The 7,239-nt window shown below is 45.6% G+C and overlaps 1 long non-coding RNA gene across 3 annotated transcripts; it reads left to right on the forward strand.

Moving 5' to 3' along the window:
- Positions 1-1,663: 1,663 nt before the first annotated feature.
- Positions 1,664-5,439, forward strand: LOC130540122 (uncharacterized). Of its 3 annotated transcripts, XR_008954313.1 has the most exons (5): positions 1,664-2,307; positions 3,335-3,622; positions 4,818-4,929; positions 5,019-5,130; positions 5,365-5,439. It is a non-coding gene; the product is annotated as an uncharacterized LOC130540122 (long non-coding RNA). The 3 variants fall into 3 exon arrangements; XR_008954315.1 differs by lacking the exon at positions 3,335-3,622; XR_008954314.1 differs by lacking the exon at positions 3,335-3,622 and having other exon boundaries at positions 1,664-2,235.
- Positions 5,440-7,239: the final 1,800 nt, after the last annotated feature.

Below are 7,239 nucleotides of genomic sequence, written 5' to 3' on the forward strand. Positions count from 1 at the left end.
TTGATTTGATTTGATTTGATTTGATTTGATTTGATTTGATAGTTCTGCTCCCTGAGAGCACTTCTATTCTGAAACTTGCAGTCTTGTGTTGCCACCGCGGGGCGTTGGGCAGTACAGTAGAGACGCCTGCATTTCAACTCTGATGCTTTTGAGGCCTCAAGAAGACTTGAGGAAAGTAGGCGAATCCTGCTAGATGCCAACAACCTCAAAGAGAGAATATCTGTGTTGTTCTCTCCTCACCTTTTCCCCTGTATCTGTCTGTCTGAGCGCATCGGCTTCACTGCAAACGTCTGCCTCCCACACTCACACGGCATGTTTGTCTTTTTTGTGGCTCTTTTTAGAGCAGGTCGTGGTATTAATGTAGATTTGGACCTTGTTGATTACAGGTTAGTGACATTCCGTGCACTCCTAATGTTTACATCCTTTGGTGATCTTGTTTTCATCAGTTATTGTGATTTTAGCCTATGATGAATTATGCCCATGTTCCATAAACAGGGTGATCCACTTGATTACTCTTATTAAGGGAGTAATTAAGGGATGTACCACAAGGGGGTGGGGTGGAAAAAGGCCCGATGGAACAAAAGAGCAACATGTCAAATTGTTCAGATCGAGGTACACTGAGCAAATGAGACAGGAGAGCAGAGAGGAGCAGCAGGACGTAAAATGAAGCAGACAGGAAGCTGAACGCAGCTGACATTTTATTGATCGAATCAGTCGGGTGACTGGACGTGGCAGGCTGAGAGAGTGAACTGCGTGGTAGCGATCGCCTTGAGACACGGCCACGTGATCCGTCTGTACCGTCCAACACCAACGAGCCATTTTCGCGCCTTACTAACCCAAGCACGTCTGCTTCAGGTGTTGGCAAGCAACTCTTGTCTTTTAGTCAGTACCTTCAATCGAGCTATGCTCAGAATTTGACTTTGGCGTCTCGACAGAATTGGTATCTTGTCCCAGTTTACACCCAGTGGAGAAAAGTGAAATAACTGATGGAAACATTTCCTCATCTTCAACACTAGGTGACGGAATACGTCTTTCAGTAGGTTTTCTGTTTGATCTTTTACGTCAAGTAGGCGTTGGGCAGACCGCCATTTTGAAAAGCAGGAGAAAGGCTAATCGTCTTAGATATAGAGAGCTCCAATATTAATCAGACTAATGTATTTACATGCACTTCAGTTGTCCAGTTATAGTCGGATTAAGGAATAGGTTTACAAGTGTTGTGTAAACGTGCTAAGTGTGACTGGACCTAAAGCGGTTGGTTCAATAAATCAAAAGGTAAGCATTTCACATTGTTCATTCCTACTCATTTTTCCATCATGTTGCCTCCTGGAGTTGTTAAGTTTTGGTGTATCTTCTCCCATTGTTTCAGATTGTTCTTGTTGTTTACAGTGGGGGGTTAGGGGTTTTTGAGTCAGTCAGCCACCTATTTATTAGGCAGTCATTCCAGAAACCATTTTCTACGACACACTAAAAACAACAGGCCCACAACACATTATAGCACTAACAAATAAAAAGACCCTGAACGGTATTTTAGCAGCGCTCTCCTGGGATCTGTCTCACATATTCATGTTAATCCACATTTATTTGCCTGTACAAACAGTAAATTATCATCACGTCTCAACTTCCAAATTGAGAACTTTTTTGCTTTTCTTCTTTTGTTGTTTTTTATCTCTTTCCACAGATCTCCCGTGATGTGTTTGATATTCTGCTCTGAAACAAAAGGAGTCAAGGCAGACAGGAGCCAAAAGTTTGCACATCAAACAAACCCAGGGAGGTTGTCATTCCTTCTCTCTTTCTATCTCCCTCTTTCTCTCCCACTCTCTCTCCCACTCTCTCCCTCTCTTCCCTGATTTGAAAGGTTTTATAAGATCTGTAAATCATTTTAAAAAGGATGTCTTTTCAGAGCAGGAGGTCTATAGACTCAGAAAGTTGGTCACCAAGGCCAAGGCTGCTCTGATCCAAGATGTTGGGTCGTGCTTTTCTTTTTTAATGATGATGCCCTTTTTTATTTGCTCTCTCACTTCATAGGTCATCATGAACATCAATATTGGGACTCTATATATCAACGGTGTCACTGCCTGCTCTTCTGCTCTCGTGCTGAGGTGGAAAATTCCACTCCCTCTGTCATGCCCCCCCCACACCCATCTGATCAGCCTTCACCATTTTCACCTGCTGCTCCCTCTTAGCCAGGTGTTATTGCGCCACGGCCTTGGACTTCTCTTATCTGTTGCTGCCCTGGTAAATCTGACAATCTTCTGTCCCTGTTCAAGAGTTTTGGCCTTCTTGTGGTGTTCTTTGCATGCCACAGAGGTTTGTTTCCTTTGGTGCTGTTACCCGCATGCTTTTAATAAAGCCATTTATTAGAACTGTACAGAACTGCTGTGTTGTGATCCCATCACACCCGTGTCAAATAGAACTCGCTCTGATACGAAGCGAGCTTCCCTGCTTCAGCTGTGCCAGTTGAAAAAACTGGATGTTTTACTAATTCAAGAGACTCATAGCGACAGGAACAATGAGGGGGATTGGAGGATTGGAGGAGGGAGTGACCAGGCAAGGTCTTCCTCAGCCACAAACTGGCTGACAGTGCTGGGGTGGGAATTGTGGTCTCTCTACATTTTAGGCCTCAGTCAGTGGCTCTGCACAACATCATGGATGGACATATTTTAATGGTATCCAATGCGCTAGCTCTCAGGGAGGTAATGGCAGAGGTCATTCATGTAGACCAGAATTACTGTGTGCCTGGCAGGCAGATAAGTGATAATATCAATTTGATTTGGCATGTTTATGCATCTCTGGCTCTTTGGGCATTGACACTGGTCTTTTTTCTTTAGACCAGGAAAAGGCTTTTGAGGGGGTTGAACACCAGTACCTGTGGACGATGCTTGCCGCGTTTGGGTTCAGCCCAGAATTTATTGCCAGGGTTCAGGTTATTTACTGTGATGTGAGGATACTCAAAGTTAAATGTGGTCTGGCTGCTCCCTTCACTGTCCAGAGAGGGGTGTGTAAGGAGTGCTCTCTCTCTCTCTGAATGCTCTACTTTCTTGCCATCGAACTGCTGTCACACGAAATAAGGAAAATGTGGTGGGGTGAGTTTCCTAGGGTGCCTTACAGCGGTGAAATTAAAGGCGCATGCGGATGATGTCATGCTGATTTTAAACATGCAGAGAGAATTCCGGTTTCAGAGGAGATTTTAGGAGATGAAGTGTTTTGAAGAAACTGGAAAGGGGTGCTAGAAGCCGATGAGGGCCGTCTGAGGAGCTGGAGATGGCTGTTACCCTGCATGTCATATAGAGGTAGGACATTAGTGATAATCTGGTGTTCTCTTTTTATGGCACAGGCTCGGTGTCATGCCCCCCCACCCCCCAGACCTGCTCTCCAGGCTCCAGGGTACAGACTGTTTTAACAGATTTCTGGGACAGACTCCAATGGCTCAAACAGGTGGTGCTATTCCTGGAGGGACAGGGGTTGGTGCACTTGACCAGCTGCTGAGCTGTTTTAAGGCTCCAATTCATGTAGTGGCTGCTATATGGCCCCCAAGACCTGGTCTGGAGGCCAGGGGCTGAGCTGACCCTGCATTGGCGGCCTGGGATTACAGGAGTCTATGTTTTTACTGGATTTTGAGAATGTGAGTATTTTTTTTCCCCCTCCAACTTTTTATCGAGGTCTTTTTAGCATCTGGAAGCTGCTGTGGAAACAGAGGGTCCAACATCATCCTCGGTCTGGCTGAGGGAACTGGTGGGCCATGGAAGCCTCCTGAGTTCCCCTTCCAGGGCAGGAGCAACACTTCGCATGGCTGGAGTTACCGCCCTGGGAGCCCTGCTGGGGGTGACTGGACCTGACCTGCAGGAGACAACAGAGCTCGAAGCGCATCTGGGCTGGAGATCGAGGAGGAACGTGGAGCATCTACTGAGCCACTGGAGGGCCTGTCTGATGGGGTGGGAGCGGCAACTGCTGAAGCACCATAGCCAGCTGGTAACCTCTCCCTGCCCTGAACATCCTTTCCCTTCCCAACATTTGACCAGGACCAGATCGAGAGCAAAGCTCTGTCTTGACTGATGGTGAGGGGACTGAACAGACAGAGGCTGGAGCTCTGGTCCTGGTCACCTTGGAGGGCCAAACTGGCCCTGCAGGAAGAGGTTCTGTCTGAGTGGAGGCGCTTCTACAAACCCCCTTTCTCCAAGAAGGTGGATGACCTCCAGTGGAGACTCTTTTATGGGATTTTAGCCGTTAACAATTTTATGTCAATCCTAAACCCAAACACCCGTCTGTTCTGTGGAGCAGTAGAGACTATGGTTCATTGTTTCTCAGAATGTCCTCTTCTGGTCCCTTTGTTCACCACGCAAGACACTTTGTTCAGGAGAGTAGATGAGGTCTTTTCACTCAGAACATTTGTGTTTGGTTTTGAATACTTAAAAGTGAAAAAAGACCATTGCCAATTGAACTTTGTTCTGGGCCACGGGTGGGTGTACGTGAGCAGGAAGAAGGTTGAAGACGGCGTGGACTGGGATGTGGTTCTGCTGCTGAGTAGAATGATTAAAGCCAGAATCCTCATTGATTTTAACTTTTATAGAGAAATAAAGGATTTGAAGCATTTCTCAAGGACATGACCTATGGGGCATCCTGTGCTCCATCCAGGAACTTGTTTTTTCAGATTAGCCAGTGTGATCTGTTTTCTATTTACTTATTTTTTATCACTTAAGCTGCTTTTTTCCTATGAATTTATGTTAATGTAGAACAGAATGACAGAATGTCCCCTCTTTTTCTCTCTCCCTCTTTTTTCCTCCATATCTCAAATTCTCATATCTTCATTAATGCACCAGACAACAGAGAGCCTGCTGCTGGTTCTTTCATACCTGCTTTCTTTGAGAATGACAGATCACTTATTTCCTCAAACAAAATACCACCAAACCAAAGAGGTTGTCAGAAAAGAGAGTAAGCATAACTAAATAAAAATAAATGGCCACAACAACTGGCACTATTAACAGGTGGATCTTCTCATTTTTTTTAAACTGCTGTCACAGATTCTTCAAGTTCTTCCTGTTTGGGATGGTTCTCCTGGCTCAGTGGTTAATTGTTCCACCAGAGGAGCTGAATCTCATGAAAACCCACCTCCACCTGGAGCGAGGGCCGCCTGTAAGTGACCATATCCTGTTTCCTGTCATTGGATTCACTTATTATACTCATGCATGAAGCCAATGCCAATAGAACTGTTGCTGTTCTGGAATAAGACATCCTGGACCCTGGTAGTTCCTAAAAATACATGAGTGGAATATGTTTACATAGCTTAGCATGAAACACTGTCTACCTTTCCTCAAATCCCTGAATTTTTCTTGTGAATTTTAAAAGCTCCTCTTTCCTTCCACACAGGGAAGCTGATGCCAGCAGCTGCCTGCATTCTAAAGCTAGAAACCACTATTAAATATAGAAATACACATTCTAGAAGCAGTTGTCTGGGCTTCCTGCATCCTCAGCACTTCCACAGATGTACTATGTAAATGAACGCAACGCACGTCTGCGTTAACGTGCAAGATGTAGTGTATTGAAAATGATTCTAGGCTGGACCAGACCACCCCCCCACAGGAAACTCGCTCCAGCCGCTTCCATTTACACTCACAATATTCCTGCCACTACGCTCAGCTCGGGACCACTGCTGAGGGTGGGAGCGCAGAGTTCAGAAGCTGACACCCCGGAGAAAAGCTGTGTAACGGATAAAACGTTGGGGGGGTGGGCGGTGGTAGGAATGATTTTAAGGTACCAGTTGGGCAAAGGTGGTGCTGACTACAGTTTGTCTGTTCTTGATGGGTCAGGGGACAGATCGGGGGTGTAATCCTAACAGATCTGTGTTGTCCAGCCAGGGTGGGCAATTCAATCTTTTTGCACTAAGAACAGATTTTTTTTTTCTTGCGAGACAAAGATCACAGTGCGAAGAGGAACAAGCCGACATAAGAACAGACCCTCTCATGAGGGTCTTGATAAGCCTGTGGGGGCCGTTTTTGCAGAGTAGTTCAAACATTGGGTTGTTCCGCCTCGACCGCACTACATTTCAAGTGGTTTACTCATCACTTGTGTTTAGATGAGTCGGATTTTGATACCCTGCATAAAAAACGTGATTTCGGTATCAAAGCCGAGCAGCTTTTGTTTTTGGCTTGAACCACGAATTCCATTCATATTCATCGCACCATCCAAAACGTTCACTACTGTTTGAACAGAGCTCAATGCAACTGGAGTGGAAAACGATTCCATCTGCTATCCTGCCGCAGAGTTGGCGTTTGATTATTCAGTAAAGTCGGCGCCCGCGACATCGTCATGGATTAATGGCTCGACCGCTGCCCTGCAATCAGGCGATACAGACGTCATTTTGAATTATTTATGGGGTGGTGTATACCGTAATCATGTTCTGTTCCACCTTTGTCCCGTGGAGGCAAAGCCATTAATACTAGGTGGGGAGCTACTCAGTGAAGGTCACCACAGGGATGGGTTTAATCTCCACTTTAGTGCGATTATAGGTGGGAAAACTTAGGGGAGGAGGAGAGAAGACACAGATGCAGCATCAAAATGCCCTAGATGTCAATGTCGAGGGTTTGAATCCTGTCAGGTTTCACACTGGTTTACACCTGAGCATGTGGAGCTTGTTTTTGCACCAACGGAGTCTGGAGGCATTTCGGAGAGAGGCCGCCTTTATCCTTCCGCAGCGATTGAAACACCTCGTCGGAACAAGAGCGCTTGTCCTTGAGGTCCTTCACCTTTTGAAGCGCTCTTGGCAATGCGCCGATCCATGTTTTCATACATTTCGCACCGACCTCTTGATGCTTTGTGGCCGAAATCCTCCGTAGCTTTGGCCGAAGGTTGCGGTGCAGTTTGAAGTGTGCACTTGCGCCTTTGACGTGTGCAAATAAAATATTCATCACACACACATGGCTGTCTCTCTATAGTTTCTATATGTGTTCTGAACAAATACCTGTTACTTTTAACCCCTAAACGTTTTAACCTTCCTCTTTAAAGTAAATATGTTGTCATCTGCATGGCTGTTAATTCAGAGGGCAACAGATACATTCAGTCACTAAAGACTGGTGAAACATGGAATGGACAAATGAGGCCAGATGATGTGCAGCTAAGACAGAACATTGTGCTGTTTAATATTTCAGGAGAGGCAGCCAGTGAGAGGATCCAGAATATCACCATTGGGATAAATATTGCAAAGGATGCTTTGCCTCTCCTATAAATAAGTTAAAAAAAAACCTT

Source organism: Takifugu flavidus, chromosome 16 (genome assembly GCF_003711565.1).
Source record: "Takifugu flavidus isolate HTHZ2018 chromosome 16, ASM371156v2, whole genome shotgun sequence".
Taxonomy (NCBI): Eukaryota; Metazoa; Chordata; class Actinopteri; order Tetraodontiformes; family Tetraodontidae; genus Takifugu; species Takifugu flavidus.